Source organism: Symphodus melops, assembly GCF_947650265.1.
Source record: "Symphodus melops genome assembly, chromosome: 13".
Classification (NCBI taxonomy): Eukaryota; Metazoa; Chordata; class Actinopteri; order Labriformes; family Labridae; genus Symphodus; species Symphodus melops.
In genome coordinates this window covers 10,036,524-10,052,422 of record NC_136703.1, presented here as the reverse complement: position 1 = coordinate 10,052,422, position 15,899 = coordinate 10,036,524, and the positions used below count along the sequence as shown (strand labels likewise).

At 38.8% G+C, this 15,899-nt stretch overlaps 2 long non-coding RNA genes across 2 annotated transcripts in view; one reads left to right on the top strand and one right to left on the bottom strand.

Annotated features, from left to right (window-relative positions):
- LOC306833494 overlaps nt 1-15,899 on the bottom strand; it is a 184,498-nt gene that overhangs the window by 138,455 nt on the left and 30,144 nt on the right. The window lies entirely within an intron of this gene.
- LOC306833500 lies at nt 13,876-14,162 on the top strand. Its single transcript, XR_013780369.1, has 2 exons — nt 13,876-13,941; nt 13,988-14,162. It is a non-coding gene; the product is annotated as an uncharacterized lncRNA (long non-coding RNA).

The following is a 15,899-nucleotide window of genomic DNA, read 5'->3' as shown; positions in this document are numbered from 1 at the left end:
AATAATAATATTAACAATTGTAGTAGTGTGGTTTGCCTTTCAGGCAACCACCCTAACTAGACAATTCCAGCAGAAATTGTGAGGGTGGTTGCCGTCTGTGTATGTGTTTCTGAGTTATACGGCAGTAAAACTGTTTAACTGTAGTCAGCTAACAGCTAAGACAGAACTCTGTCCCACTGCTATGGTCCCACTCAAATGATGATGTCATCACTCTCTGAATACCTGCTGCTCACTGATTGATAGAATGTTCTGGCAGTTTGGCAGATCAAAGCTGAATGTCAACCAAAGTCTTTGAATGGGCTTACCACTGCTCGCAAAACCTCAAATATCTTGAAAACTAAACATGGTATCACAGATCCGTTTGGACTGTGAGCGACAGAACAAATAGGCGCACGTTTTGATATATTTTATGTGTATTTAACATTCAGATTGGGACCACAGTGGCAATTTTAAAACATGAGTGAAAACTATGAAATTCTGGACATCAGCTAGAGTGAGAGCCCAATGTGTGTGTATGTGGTGCGTGACTGTCAAACAAATTCCTCCCCTGAGAGACTGAAACATTTTATGTTTTTACTTTTTGCTTTATGAGTGAGAGGACACTCAGAGCTTTATTTTGATGTATTTTGTTTATATATGTGAGCAACAATGACTTCAGGATGGCGATTTACAAATATGTTTCCAAAACTTAAGTTTTTGGCCGTTACACTCTAGGATTTGAATTTTTGCCATTCATTTTCAATGGGGCAAATTTTTGTCGTTTAAACTCGATTTGTGTCCACATCGTGTGACCGAAGTTTCCACAAAGTAATAGCACCCATGTCATGACCGAGCCGGTCGTTTTGATACCTTTTTTGTGTGTGTGGCGCAAACGCTGTGGGAGGAGTAGCGCGCGTAAATTTGAGGATATAATAATAATAATAAGAATATTTACAATAGTAGTAGTGTGGCAACCACCCTAACTAGACAATTCCTGCAGAAATTGTGAGGGTGGTTGCCGTGTGTGCGTGAGTGTCTGTGTGTGCGTGTGTGTGGGACAGCAGTAAGAATGGTGCCATCTAACAGTTAAGACAGAACTCTGTCCCACTCTAAACACTAACTCTGATAAGCTGCTCACTGATTGGTTGACATTCAGCTTTGATCTGCCAGAACATTCCATCAATGTATTTGAATGGGTTTACCACTGCTCGCAAAACCTCAAATATCTTGAAAACTAAACATGGTATCACCGATCCGTTTGGACTGTGAGCGACAGAACAAATAGGCGCACGTTTCGATGTATTTTATTTGTATGTAACATTCAGACTGTGACCACAGTGGCAATTTTAAAACATGAGTGAAAATTGTGAAATTTTGGACATCAGCTAGAGTGAGAACCCAATGTGTGTGTATGTGGTGCGTGACTGTCAAACAAATGCCTCTCCTGGGAGACTGAAAGATTTTATGTCTTTACTTTTTGCTTTATGAGTGAGAGGAGACTCAGAGCTTTATTTTGATGTATTTTGTTTGTATGTGCGAGCAACAATGACTTCAGGATGGCGATTTACAAATATGTCTCCAAAACTGAAGTTTTTGGCAGTTGCACTCTAGGATTTGAATTTTTGCCATTCATTTTCAGTGGGGCAATTTCTTGTCGTTTAAACTCGATTTGTGTCCACACCGTGTGACCGAAGTTTCCACAAAGTAATAGCACCCATGTCATGACCGAGCCGCTCGTTTTGATACCTTTTTTGTGCGTGTGGCGCAAACGCTGTGGGAGGAGTAGCGCGCGTAAATTTGAGGATATAATAATAAGAATAAGAATACTAGACAATTCCAGCAGAAATTGTGAGGGTGGTTGCCGTGTGTGCGTGAGAGTCTGTGTGTGCGTGCATGTGTGGGACAGCAGTAAGAACGGTGCCATCTAACAGCTGAGACAGAACTCTGTCACACTGAAACAATGATGTCATCACTCTTCACTCTGAACACCTGCTGCTCACTTGACATTCAGCTTTGATCTGCCAGAACATTCCATCAATGTATTTGAATGGGCTTACCACTGCTCGCAAAACCTCAAATATCTTGAAAACTAAACATGGTATCACCGATCCGTTTGGACTGTGAGCGACATAACAAATAGGCGCACGTTTTGATGTATTGTATTTTCATCTAGCATTCAGACTGTGACCACAGTGGCAATTTCAAAACATGAGTGAATACTGGGAAATTCTGGACATCACTTAGAGTGAGAGCCCAATGTGTGTGTATGTGGTGCGTGACTGTCAAACGAATGTCTCTCCTGGGAGACTGGAACATTTTATGTTTTTATTTTTTGCTTTATGAGTGAGAGGACACTCAGAGCTTTCTTTTGATGTATTTTGTTTATATATGCGAGCAACAATGACTTCAGGATGGCGATTTACAAATATGTTTCCAAAACTGAAGTTTTTGGCCGTTACACTCTAGGATTTCAAATTTTGCCATCTGCTTTGAATGGGGCAAATTTTGGCCATTTTTTTGTCACTTAAACTCGATTTGTGTCCAAACCGTGTGCCCGAGGTTTCCACAAAGTAATAGCACACTTTTTGGGCCCGAGACGCTCGTTTTGATACCTTTCTTGTGTGTGTGGCTCAAACGCTGTGGGAGGAGTAGCGCGGCCCGTTTTGAGGATATAATAAGAAGAATAACTAGACAATTCCAGCAGAAATTGTGAGGGTGGTTGCCGTGTGTGCGTGAGAGTCTGTGTGTGCGTGCATGTGTGGGACAGCAGTAAGAATGGTGCCATCTAACAGCTGAGACAGAACTCTGTCACACTGAAACAATGATGTCATCACTCTTAACTCTGAACACCTGCTGCTCACTTGACATTCAGCTTTGATCTGCCAGAACATTCCATCAATGTATTTGAATGGGCGTACCACTGCTCGCAAAACCTCAAATATCTTGAAAACTAAACATGGTATCACCAATCCGTTTGGACTGTGAGCGACATAACAAATAGGCGCACGTTTTGATGTATTGTATTTTCATCTAGCATTCAGACTGTGATCACAGTGGCAATTTCAAAACATGAGTGAATACTGGGAAATTCTGGACATCCGCTAGAGTGAGAGCCCAATGTGTGTGTATGTGGTGCGTGACTGTCAAACAAATGTCTCTCCTGGGAGACTGGAACATTTTATGTTTTTATTTTTTGCTTTATGAGTGAGAGGACACTCAGAGCTTTCTTTTGATGTATTTTGTTTATATATGCGAGCAACAATGACTTCAGGATGGCGATTTACAAATATGTTTCCAAAACTGAAGTTTTTGGCCGTTACACTCTAGGATTTCAAATTTTGCCATCTGCTTTGAATGGGGCAAATTTTGGCCAATTTTTTGTCACTTAAACTTGATTTGTGTCCAAACCGTGTGCCCGGGGTTTCCACAAAGTAATAGCACACTTTTTGGGGCCGAGCCGGTCGTTTTGATACCTTTCTTGTGTGTGTGGCGCAAACGCTGTGGGAGGAGTAGCGCGGCCCGTTTTGAGGATATAATAAGCGGAATAATAATAATATTAACAATTGTAGTAGTGTGGTTTGCCTTTCAGGCAACCACCCTAACTAGACAATTCCAGCAGAAATTGTGAGGGTGGTTGCCGTGTGTGCGTGAGAGTCTGTGTGTGCGTGCATGTGTGGGACAGCAGTAAGAATGGTGCCATCTAACAGCTGAGACAGAACTCTGTCCCATTGAAACGATGATGTCATCACTCTTAACTCTGAACACCTGCTGCTCACTTGACATTCAGCTTTGATCTGCCAGAACATTCCATCAATGTATTTGAATGGGCGTACCACTGCTCGCAAAACCTCAAATATCTTGAAAACTAAACATGGTATCACCGATCCGTTTGGACTGTGAGCGACATAACAAATAGGCGCACGTTTTGATGTATTGTATTTTCATCTAGCATTCAGACTGTGACCACAGTGGCAATTTCAAAACATGAGTGAATACTGGGAAATTCTGGACATCACTTAGAGTGAGAGCCCAATGTGTGTGTATGTGGTGCGTGACTGTCAAACAAATGTCTCTCCTGGGAGACTGGAACATTTTATGTTTTTATTTTTTGCTTTATGAGTGAGAGGACACTCAGAGCTTTCTTTTGATGTATTTTGTTTATATATGCGAGCAACAATGACTTCAGGATGGCGATTTACAAATATGTTTCCAAAACTGAAGTTTTTGGCCGTTACACTCTAGGATTTCAAATTTTGCCATCTGCTTTGAATGGGGCAAATTTTGGCCAATTTTTTGTCACTTAAACTCGATTTGTGTCCAAACCGTGTGCCCGAGGTTTCCACAAAGTAATAGCACACTTTTTGGGGCCGAGACGCTCGTTTTGATACCTTTCTTATGTGTGTGGCGCAAACGCTGTGGGAGGAGTAGCGCGGCCCGTTTTTAGGATATAATAAGAAGAATAATAATATTAACAATTGTAGTAGTGTGGTTTGCCTTTCAGGCAACCACCCTAACTAGACAATTCCAGCAGAAATTGTGAGGGTGGTTGCCGTCTGTGTTTCTGAGTTATACTGCAGTAAAACTGTTTAACTGTAGTCAGCTAACAGCTAAGACAGAACTCTGTCCCACTGCTATGGTCCCACTCAAATGATGATGTCATCACTCTAACTCTGAACACCTGCTGCTCACTGATTGATAGAATGTTCTGGCAGTTTGGCAGATCAAAGCTGAATGTCAACCGAAGTCTTTGAATGGGCTTACCACTGCTCGCAAAGCCTCAAATATCTTAAAAACTAAACATGGTATCACTGATCCGTTTGGACTGTGAGCGACAGCACAAATAGGCGCACGTTTTGATATATTTTATTTGTATGTAACATTCAGACTGGGACCACAGTGGCAATTTTAAAACATGAGTGAAAATTGTGAAATTCTGGAGGTTAGGTAGAGTGAGAGCCCAATGTGTGTGTATGTGGTGCGTGACTGTCAAACAAATTCCTCCCCTGGGAGACTGAAACATTTTATTTCTTTATTTTTTGCATTATGAGTGAGAGGACACTCAGAGCTTTATTTTGATGTATTTTGTTTATATATGCGAGCAACAGTGACTTCAGGATGGCGATTTACAAATATGTTTCCAAAACTGAAGTTTTTGGCCGTTACACTCTAGGATTTCAAATTTTGCCATCTGCTTTGAATGGGGCAAATTTTGGCCATTTTTTTGTCACTTAAACTCGATTTGTGTCCAAACCGTGTGCCCGAGGTTTCCACAAAGTAATAGCACACTTTTTGGGGCCGAGCCGGTCGTTTTGATACCTTTCTTGTGTGTGTGGCGCAAACGCTGTGGGAGGAGTAGCGCGGCCCGTTTTGAGGATATAATAAGGCGAAGAATAATAATAATATCGACAATAGTAGTAGTGTGGTTTGCCTTTCAGGCAACCACCCTAATAATATTAACAATTGTAGTAGTGTGGTTTGCCTTTCAGGCAACCACCCTAATAACTAGAAAATTTGCATTTCCCTGCGGAAAATGCGTGTGAATGCTTCCTGCTGAAATGTTGCGGAAACACTGCTGAATGAAGAAAAATCAGCAGAAAAAGAGGAAAATTAGCAGAAGATGAAGAAAAAGTGGAACAAGTAGAAGAAGAGGAAATAGCAGAAGAAAAGTGGAAGAAGAGGAAATAGCAGGAGAAAAGTGGAAGAAGAGGAAATAGCAGAAGAAAAGTGGAAGAAGAGGAAATAGCAGAAGAAAAGTGGAAGAAGAAAAACAGTAGTAAAAGGAGAAAAGGAAGTAGAAGAAAGTGAAAGTATCTGTACAAGAACAAGAAATAGTGATAGAAGAAAATGTAGTAAAAGAAGAAGTGGAAGCTGAAAAAGAAGTAAAAGCAGAAGTAGAAGAAGAGGAAATAGGAGAAAAACAGTAGTACAATTAGAACAAGTAGTAAAAGTATCTGTAGAAGGACAAGAAATAGTGACAGAAGAAAATGTAGTAAAAGAAGAAGTGGAAGCAGAAAAAGAAGTAAAAGCAGAAGAAGAGGAAGTTGAAGCAAAAGTAGACCATTTACAGCATGAAGTTCAATGCATGTGTGTGCGTGTGTGGGGGTGTGGGTGTTTGTGTGTGTAACTACAATCAAGAGCAACTGCAGTCAGCTGGCAGCTAAGACAGTGAGCAAAAGGGGAAAATGTCTCCCCATTGATTGCCAATTTTAAGGGGTTAAATGAAGAGTTCGCGGCTGAATGATGATTTTATGAGCAAGAGGAGAGATAGCTGAACGCGTTGATGTAATTTTTATGTCTGGCATCCAAGAAATGTTGGAACTACAGCGATGTAAAAACTTAGTCAATTTTTCTTTCATTTGACATTTTTCGTTTCTTTTAACATTATCGCAGATGGAGAGTTTTTTGGACCACCTGCCGCTTTGAAGCTCACTGTGTCCAAACCGTAGCTCCGTTTGTCCTGAAATTTTAATGTGAGCGAGAGGACAAGTTTTCCTACGTTTTGAGGGTAAATTTAGTCATGTGGTGTGAAAATTGTGGTCGCTAGAGCAATTTGTTCGCGAGATTTTGAAATAATCTCACATCTCTGCCGCACTCTAAGCGATGATGTCACGCACTCTAGCTCTGAACATTCCACCACATAGACACCCATTCAAAAAGGGAGAAAACTGTAAAAAACATCACCAAACATTTGTAGGTATAGTTTAAAAAGTATAAAAGATAGCAAAACAATGTAAATGTAGCAAAAGTAGCAGAAGAACGTGTGAACGTTTTAAAGCAAAAAGGAAGTCTCTACGTTGAACAGAGCAGAAGTTATAAGGCTGAGAAGAAGGTTGAAAAGCTGAAACGTTTCCCATTCATTTCAATGGGGCAGAATTTTCTGGAAAAAGTGAAATAACTTAAAAAGTAAAAGTAGTAAAAACGCGAAAAGTCATAGCCATAATGAGCAGAAAAAGCTGAACAGTATGATAGTTGAACGGTGAAAGTAGCAGAAACGGTTGAAGAGCAGAAGCGAAGCAAAAAACGCACGGAAGTGGAATAATAACTAGAAAAATTGCATTTCCCTGCGGAAAATGCGTGTGAATGCTTCACATGCATTCACACGCCAAGAAAAAGCTGAACAGTATGGTAGCTGAACGGTGAAAGTAGCACAAATTGTTGAAGATTAGTGTCGTTCGCAGGAGCTGGGGATCGAACACTCAACCTTGTGAGTGAGGGGCGACGACTCTACCAACTGAGCTAAAGCTGAAGCAGATGAAACAGCAGGAAAAATACCATAAGCAGAAGAAAAGGTGGAAAAGTTGAAACGTTTCCCATTCATTTGAATGGGGCAGAATTTGGTGGAAAAAGTGAAATAACTTAAAAAGTAAAAGTGGTACAAACGTGAAAAGTCATAGCACACATGAGCAGAAAAAGCTGAACAGTATGACAGCTGAACGGTGAAAGTAGCACAAACTGTTGAAGATTAGTGTCATTCGCAGGAGCTGGGGATCGAACTCTCATCCTTCTGAGTGAAAGGCGAAGAGTCACAAACGGAGCCACAGCCAAAGCTGAAGATACAACAGAAAAAAAACAATAAGCAGAAGAAGAGGTTGAATAGTTGAAACGTTTCCCATTCATTTGAATGGGGCAGAATGTGGTGGAAAAAGTGAAATAACTTAAAAAGTAAAAGTGGTACAAACGTGAAAAGTCATAGCACACTTGAGCAGAAAAAGCTGAACAGTATGATAGTTGAACAGTGAAAGTAGGACAAACGGTTGAAGAGTAGAAGCGAAGCACGGAAGTGGAATAATAATAATAATAATAACTAGAAAAATTGCATTTCCCTGCGGAAAATGCGTGTGAATGCTTCACATGCATTCACACGCAAAGACAGTAGCAAAACTAAAAGAAGAAGCAGAAGAAGTAAAAGCATCTGCAGAAGAAGAAGATGTAGCAAAAGCAGAAATACAAGAAGCAGAAGAAGAGGAAATAGCAAAAAAAACATAAGTAAAAACGTGAAAAGTCATAGCCATAATGAGCAGAAAAAGCTGAATAGTATGATAGTTGAACGGTGAAAGTAGCACAAACTGTTGAAGATTAGTGTCATTCGCAGGAGCTGGGGATCGAACTCTCATCCTTCTGAGTGAAAGGCGAAGAGTCACAAACTGAGCCACAGCCAAAGCTGACGATACAGCAGAAAAAAAACAATAAGCAGAAGAAGAGGTTGAATAGTTGAAATGTTTCCCATTCATTTGAATAGGGCAGAATTTGGTGGAAAAAGTGAAATAACTTAAAAAGTATAAGTGGTACAAACGTGAAAAGTCATAGCACACATGAGCAGAAAAAGCTGAACAGAATGATAGTTGAACAGTGAAAGTAGCACAAACGGCTGAAAGGGTAGTGTTGCTCGGAGGAACCGGGGATTGAACACTCAACCTTCTGAGTGAAGGGTGACGACTCTACCAACTGAGCTAATGCTGAAGCAGAGAAAACAGCAGGAAAAATACCATAAGCAGAAGAAGAGGTGGAAAAGTTGAAACGTTTCCCATTCATTTGAATGGGGCAGAATTTGGTGGAAAAAGTGAAATAACTTAAAAAGTAAAAGTGGTACAAACGTGAAAAGTCATAGCCATAATTAGCAGAAAAAGCTGAACAGAATGATAGTTGAACGGTGAAAGCAGCACTAATGGTTGAAGAGTAGTGTTGCTCGCAGGAGCTGGGGATCAATCCCTCAACCTTGTGATTGACAGGCGACAACTCTACCAACTGAGCCACAGCCGAAGCAGATGAAATAGCAGGAAATATACCATAAGCAGAAGAAGAGGTGGAAAAGTTGAAACGTTTCCCATTCATTTGAATGGGGCAGAATTTGGTGGAAAAAGTGAAATAACTTAAAAAGTAAAAGTGGTACAAACGTGAAAAGTCATAGCACACATGAGCAGAAAAAGCTGAACAGAATGATAGTTGAACAGTGAAAGTAGCACAAACGGCTGAAAGGGTAGTGTTGCTCGGAGGAACCGGGGATTGAACACTCAACCTTCTGAGTGAAGGGTGACGACTCTACCAACTGAGCCACAGCCGCCAAACATGAAATAAAGCATTTACAGTATAAAGTTCAATGCATGTGTGTGCGTGTGTGGAGGGGAGGGTGTTTGTGTGTGTAAGTGCAATCAAGAGCAACTGCATTCAGCTGGCAGCTTCGACTAGGAAAACGGGGGAACATCTCCCAATTCAGTGCTCATTTTAAGGGGTTAAATTAAGAGTTAGTGGCTGAATGATGATTTTATGAGCAAGAGGAGAGTTAGCTGAACGCGTTGATGTAATTTTTATGTCTGGGATCCAAGAAATGTGGGAACTACAGCGATGTAAAAACTTTGTCAAGAGAGATCAGTTTCCAGATTAATCGGTGGATCTTAACATTATCGCAGATGGAGAGTTTTTTGGACCACCTGCCGCTTTGAAGCTCACTGTGTCCAAACCGTAGCTCCGTTTGTCCTGAAATTTTAATGTGAGCGAGAGGACAAGTTTTCCTACGTTTTGAGGGTAAATTTAGTCATGTGGTGTGAAAATTGTGGTCGCTAGAGCAATTTGTTCGGGAGATTTTGAAATAATCTCACATCTCTGCCGCACTCTAAGCGATGATGTCACGCACTCTAGCTCTGAACATTCCACCACATACACACCCATTCAAAAACGTGGAAGACAGGAAAAAACATCAGCAAACATTTGGAGGTATAGTTTAAAAAGCATAAAAGATAGCAAAACAATGTATATGTAGTAAAAGTAGTGGAGAAACGTGTGAACGTTTTAAAGTAAAAATGAAGTCTCTACGTGGAAGAGAGCAAAAGTTCTAAGGCTGAGAAAAAGGTGGAACAGTGGAAAAAAATCCCATTCATTTCAATGGGGAAAAAATTTGTGAAAATTTGTGGAAAAAGTGAAATAACTTAAAAAGTAAAAGTAGTAAAAACGTGAAAAGATATAGCCATAATGAGCAGAAAAAGCTGAACAGTATGATAGTTGAACGGTGAAAGTAGCACAAACGGTGCAAAAGTAGAAGAGCGGCAAAAAACGTACGGAAGTAGAAGAATAATAACTAGAAAATTTGCATTTCCCTGCGGAAAATGCGTGTGAATGCTTCCTGCTGAAATGTTGCGGAAACACTGCTGAATGAAGAAAAATCCGCAGAAAAAGAGGAAAATTAGCAGAAGATGAAGAAAAAGTGGAACAAGTAGAAGAAGAGGAAATAGCAGAAGAAAAGTGGAAGAAGAGGAAATAGCAGAAGAAAAGTGGAAGAAGAGGAAATAGCAGAAGAAAAGTGGAAGAAGAAAAACAGTAGTAAAAGGAGAAAAGGAAGTAGAAGAAAGTGAAAGTATCTGTACAAGAAATAGTGATAGAAGAAAATGTAGTAAAAGTGGAAGCAGAAAAAGAAGTAAAAGCAGAAGAACAAAAAGCAGAAGAAGAGGAAATAGCAGAAAAAGACCGTAGCAAAACTAAAACAAGAAGCAGAAGAAGTAAAAGTATCTGCAGAAGAACAAGAAATAGTAATAGAAGATGTTGCAAAAGCAGAAGAAGGGGAAATAGCAGAAAAAGACTGTAGCAAAACTAAAACAAGAAGCAAAAGTATCTGCAGAAGAACATTGGACATGTTGCTCGCAGGAGCTGGGGATTGAACCCTAAACCTTCCGATTGAGGGGCGACGACTCTACCAACTGAGCCACAGTATAAAGTTCAATGCATGTGTGTGCGTATGTGGAGGGGAGGGTGTTTGTGTGTGTAACTAATCAAGATAATATAAATAATAAAGAGTAACAGCAGTCAGCTGGCAGATAAGACAGTGAGAAAACGGGGGAAACATCTCCCTATTCAGTGCTTATTTTAAGGGGTAAAATGAAGAGTTCGCGGCTGAATGATGATTTTATGAGCAAGAGGAGAGGTAGCTGAACGCGTTGATGTAATTTGTATGTCTGGGACCCAAGAAATCTCGGAACTACAGCGATTTAAAAACTTAGTCAATTTTTCTTTCATTTGACAATTTTCGTTTCTTTTAACATTATCGCAGATGGAGAGTTTTTTGGACCACCTGCCGCTTTGAAGCTCACTGTGTCCAAACCGTAGCTCCGTTTGTCCTGAAATTTTAATGTGAGCGAGAGGACAAGTTTTCCTACGTTTTGAGGGTAAATTTAGTCATGTGGTGTGAAAATTGTGATCGCTAGAGCAATTTGTTCGGGAGATTTTGAAACAATCTGACAACTGTGCCGCACTCTAAGCGATGATGTCACGCACTCTAGCTCTAAACATCTCACCACATACACACCCATTCAAAAACGTGGAAGACAGCAAAAAACATCACCAAACATTTGGAGGTATAGTTTAAAAAGTATAAAAGATAGCAAAACAATGTAAATGTAGCAAAAGTAGCAGAAGAACGTGTGAACGTTTTAAAGCAAAAATGAAGTCTCTACGTTGAACAGAGCAAAAGTTATAAGGCTGAGAAGAAGGTTGAAAAGCTGAAACGTTTCCCATTCATTTCAATGGGGCAGAATATTCTGGAAAAAGTGAAATAACTTAAAAAGTAAAAGTAGTAAAAACGCGAAAAGATATAGCACACCTGTCCAGAAAAAGCTGAACAGTACGATAGTTGAACGGTGAAAGTAGCACAAACGGTTGAAGAGTAGAAGAGCAGCGAAAAACGCACGGAAGTGGAATAATAATAATAAAGAACTGGATAACAATAGTGTGAATGCTTTGAAGCATTCACACTAATAATAAAGATTTGGATAACAATAGTGTGAATGCTTTCAAGCATTCACACTAATAACTAGAAAATTTGCATTTCCCTGCGGAAAATGCGTGTGAATGCTTCTAGCTGAAATGTTGCGGAAACACTGCTGAATGAAGAAGAATTAGCAGAAGTAGAGCAGAATTAGCAGAAGATGAAGATAAAGTGGAAGAAGTAGAAGAAGAGGAAATAGCAGAAGAAAAGTGGAAGAAGAAAAACAGCCGTAAAAGGAGAACAAGAAGTAGAAGATAGTGAAAGTATCTGTAGGAGAACAAGAAATAGTGATAGAAGGAGAACATGTCGTAAAAGAAGTGGAAGCAGAAAATGTAGATAAAGCAGAAGAATCAAGAAGTAAATGAGAAAGCAAAGCATTTACAGTATAAAGTTCAATGCATGTGTTTGCGTTTGTGGGAGTGTGGGTGTTTGTGTGTAACTGCAATCAAGAGTAACTGCAGTCAGCTGGCAGCTAAGACAGTGAGAAAAAGGTGGAAAATGTCTCCCTATTGAGTGCCAATTGTAAGGGGTTAAATGAAGAGTTGGTGGCTGATTTTTATGTCTGGAATCCAAGAAATGTGGGAACCACAGAGATGTAAAAACTTGGTCAAGAGAGATCAGTTTCCAAATGAATCGGTGAATCTTAACAGATATATAACATGACAGATATATAACATATCCATAACAGATGGATAGTTTTTTGGACTACCTGCCGCTTTGAAGCTCAGTACCCATGCTTTCATTTACTCAGCTAACAAGTGACCTGCTTCACCATAGGGCAGGTGCTGAAAAGTGCTTTAAAGTTTACCGACTTGCAGCACCACGGACAGCACCACGTTAAGATGTGCTTACATGCATGTGTGTGTGAGAGAGACAGAGTGAGAAGTAAAATACTGCTGAATGTTGAAGAAAAAGTAGAATACGCACAGGAAAAATTTAGGTACAAGACAAAGTAATTTATTTGTGTTGAACATGTATAAACGTAAAAATTGCCAGAGAAAGTGGAGTTTTTGCGTATCATGCAGAACGGCAGAAGATGAAGTATGTATATGAAGCAGTATAATATTTGTAATAGTGTAATACGATAATAACACAAGTAATAATGTTGCTGTGTCCACAAAATGGTCTGTATTTGGTCAATATGAAATGAAAACTGCTAGATTACTTCATTTTGTTTCATTTAACAAGAGAAAAGAAAAACAAACAAACAATAATGCTTTTCTGAAATTAAAAACAAAACAAAAATAATAAAGCTTTTCTGTAAGTAAAACAGCTAAACAAAACATTTTTCTAAAATGAAAAAAAGAGGGAATGAAAACCAAATAATTTGTAATATATTCATATAGAAAGGTGATGGAAATGTAATCTAAAAACATAGTACAATAAAACTAATAAACATAGGAAGACATGATGCAGGATAGCTCAATATTGGCATTTAGCAAGAGGTGCAATCATAAACAAGTTGTATAAATACAGCAATAATAGAACGATACAGATATGTGATATTGTATAGATTAATATTTCACGTCCAATGTAATCTTAAATGAATGATTATTAACAAATAAATGAAAAGAACAATATAAATAAAAATATAAATTAATACAAAAATGTAGAAAATGATGAAGAATATATCAATTAGTCTTCTGATTTGAGAACATATGAATGATGAGACATGACAATAAAATAAATGAAATCAAATAAAAATCAAATAAGCACTAATAAGATTCACAAAAAATAATGATGTAAAAACATAAACACAACACTAAATAAAACTAAGGCACTGTTTGTTGGTCAGTGTTTAATGAAACAAGGGAATACTTAGTTCATTGAACTAAACCATGTGTTGCAGACATGCAGTCTTTAAAATTAAAAGTTGTTTTAAATATGACTTTATCAGACCACGGTTTAACAGGGATCAGGTTAGGCTAAGTAAAAACATGGGAAAACCTTTACACTAACCAGCTGAAACCCTAGACTAAATAATAATAAAAACATTAAAAAACCCCTGAATCAGCCTGTTCCTTCAGGTTAAAGGTAGAGTCCTGTTTTTTCTTAATGTACATCACACCACAATGATGGGATAAATAAGTTACCTAAAACAAGCCATACATTCATACTGCAAAATAATACAATTTTTAGTGCTACTAAGTATTTGTATTTATGCACTGTCATCCCTAAATCCGGTTTTCATTTTCTTTAAATGTACTACAGTATTCCCACTGGTCAGTCTGTTCTTTCAGCTTAAAGGTAGAGGAGGGGCCCAGATTTAATATTGTGTTTACAAGCCTCAAAGAAGTCTTCTACTGACTCCACCCACAGACTTCATTTACTTCAGATGCATTTAGCAAATGAACAAACGTGTTATTCCCTTCATCTGTGTTAATAGTCTTCTGAATAGAAAACAGATGAATGATGAGAGGGAGAGTAGGCATGAAAATAAAAAAAATAAAAAATAGCAATACTAAAAAAAAGTTCAAATTGGTTTGTCTTATCAAGAGAAGCAGTCATTTCTTCACACCAGTGTTCTGTAAATGGTAATTTGTCAATCTTTCATTTAAAGAAAAAATAAATAAATCAAAATGTCAGTTTATGAGTGGAGGTGTAAAGTTCTGAAATGTTTGACCTTTTAACTTGTCTGTTGACTGTAGAAATGTTGCTTGCAGTTCTTTGGTCAGTGTCTGGTGTAAGGACAACATCACAGTATTGACAGAGGTGAAGACGAGGAGCAGAGCCTTAAATAGAAGAAAAAACAGTCAGAAAGTTAATTTCCTAATTAGTTTGTTCAAGTTTGTCATCATTTTCTCCTGATAGATTGTTTACCTTTTGAACAAAGCCTGACGCTGCAGTGATGAGGAACCTTCAGTCTGAGAGTGATGATAGATCCGCAGCTTGTGTCACTGTTGCACAATTAGACTCTGCTGAGCTACAATGGATACATGATGGATTCACAGATCGTGACGCGGAGCCAGTTCTGACAAAGGAAGCAGAAGGTTGTTGTAAAAATCTAATGATACAAAACACGATTAAAAGTTGCATGATACACAAAAAATAAATACCTTAGTGCAGATAAACGCATTTGTGACCAGTAGCCGTTGCACATAGAGAAACTGAATGAAATGTGCTTCCTTGACATGTCATGATCTCAGTGCAATTCTCTTTGTCTTCACTTCATACTGGTTGAAGCACTTTGGATGAAGACCTGAAGGAAGACAACAAATGATATTTAGAGTTGTTTAAGTCAACAGCAACAACAATACACCTGACAGATAAATAAATGCACACAATTAAACAACAAAAGGAAATAATACATTAGAATTGAGAAATATTACCTTGTGATCTGTTGTGGAGACACTCGGCCACTGGACATGCGTTGTTTTTAGGGAGGAGGGACCACTGTTGATTCTGCTGCATCCTTTCTGCTTCAGCCTCGGCCCCTGCTGGTTGTTGAGAGATTCTCCAACAGTGACGACCAGCGTGTAAACTTTCTTTAAGCTGACGGAGCTGATGCATCCTCGCGTTGCGAGTTGCTTCCTTGTAGTTGATGAGGGCTGATAGTGCTGGCTTAAAATCAGCCCGCTCAGCAGACATGGCAACCCGTGTGTACAGGAGGAGGGGTGCGGGGGTAGACTGCTCTCGCCAATGTTTTGAATTTGGTATGCAATGTGATATCTGTGTGATTTTAGGTGTCAGGGTTACATATTCCTCTATTAAAACTAGCTTTCAATTGAAAACCAGGGTAAATGTGATGATTCAAACCACTTTGAACGTAGGAAAACAAATGAAAACATGAGCTAAAGAATACACTCATACATATACAAACTTCAAAAGGTTAAAAAAATGAAATAAAAAGCAAAAACAGAATTCTTTTAAAACAAAAATGTGTGGTGACTAAATGACTTATAAAATAAAATAAATAAATAAATAGGTCAAGGCTCAAGAATATAGATGAGGGACAAATTTGTCAACTACAATCATTTGACTTAAGATGTTCCTATATACATACTTCTTATTTTTGATTAATAAAATAATGTCAATAACTAATGTTTGCTATATTGTTTAGTTTTACCATCACAGGCTTTTCACAATGTGCTTACAGCTATGGGCTAATACCCCTGTTAGATCATTCCTAGGCTCCATAGTCCTGGACTGACAGTTAGAACAACAATCA